This window comes from Schistocerca cancellata, chromosome 11 (assembly GCF_023864275.1).
Source record: "Schistocerca cancellata isolate TAMUIC-IGC-003103 chromosome 11, iqSchCanc2.1, whole genome shotgun sequence".
NCBI classification, from domain to species: domain Eukaryota; kingdom Metazoa; phylum Arthropoda; class Insecta; order Orthoptera; family Acrididae; genus Schistocerca; species Schistocerca cancellata.
In genome coordinates this window covers 113,443,458-113,444,652 of record NC_064636.1, presented here as the reverse complement: position 1 = coordinate 113,444,652, position 1,195 = coordinate 113,443,458, and the positions used below count along the sequence as shown (strand labels likewise).

General features: G+C 43.6%; 1 pseudogene; it reads left to right on the top strand.

The window, feature by feature from the left end:
* Positions 1-847: 847 nt before the first annotated feature.
* Positions 848-965, top strand: LOC126109084 (5S ribosomal RNA; annotated as a pseudogene).
* The last annotated feature ends 230 nt before the right edge of the window (positions 966-1,195 follow it).

Here is a 1,195-nt window from a genome sequence, read left to right as displayed (position 1 = left end):
TTTCAACCGAAAGTGGTCCCACAAATTACGAAAAAATGTAATACAAAAATATTGGTGCTCGATATCGTCATTTCGATGTCGATATACCAGTTGATCAAAAAGTCAGTATAAATTTGAAAACTTAATAAACCACGGAATAATGTAGATAGAGACACACATGCTTGGAATGACATGGGGTTTTATTAGAACAAAAAAAAAAAAAAAAAAAACAGAGTATTGCTAGACGTGTGAAAGATCTCTTGCGCGCGTCGTTTGGTGATGAACGCGTACTCAGCCGCCACTTTCGTCATGCTTGGCCTCCCAGATCCCCAGACCTCAGTCCGTGCGATTATTGGCTTTGGGGTTACCTGAAATCGCAAGTGTATCGTGATCGACCGACATCTCTAGGGATGCTGAAAGAAAACATCTGACGCCAATGCCTCACCATAACTCCGGACATACTTTACAGTGCTGGTCACAACATTATTCCTCGACTACAGCTGTTGTTGAGGAATGATGGTGGACATATTGAGCATTTCCTGTAAAGAACATCATATTTACTTCGTCTTACTTTGTTATGCAAATTATTGCTATTCTGATCAGATGAAACGCTATCCGTCGGACATTTTTTGAACTTTTGTATTTTTTTGGTTCTAATAAAACCCTATGTCATTCCAAGCATGTGTGTCAATTTGTACCTCTCTATCTTCATTATTCCGTGTTTTATTCAGTTTTCAAATTTATAGTCACCTTCTGATCACCCGGTATACGTGAAAAAGATGTCACTGATGTCTATAGATATATATTTTCGAAAATATATCGATATATCAATATACTGACATTTTGACAACAGCCATAGTATGAACACGGCAACGGCCTTGCCACAGTGGATACACCGGTTCCCGTGAGATCACCGAAGTTAAGCGCAGTCGGGCGTGGTCGGCACTTGGATGGGTGACCATCCCGGTCACCATGCGCTGTTGCCATTTTTCGGGGTGCACTCAGCCTCGTGATGCCAATTGAGGAGCTACTCGACCGAATAGTAGCGGCTTCGATCGAGAGTACCATCATAACGAAAGGGAGAGCGGTGTGCCGATCCCACGCCCCTCCTATCCGCATCCTCCACTGAGGATGACACGGCGGTCGGATGGTCCTGGTAGGCCACTCGTGGCCTGAAGAAGGAGTGCATACTATGAACACGGATTCCTATAGCCAG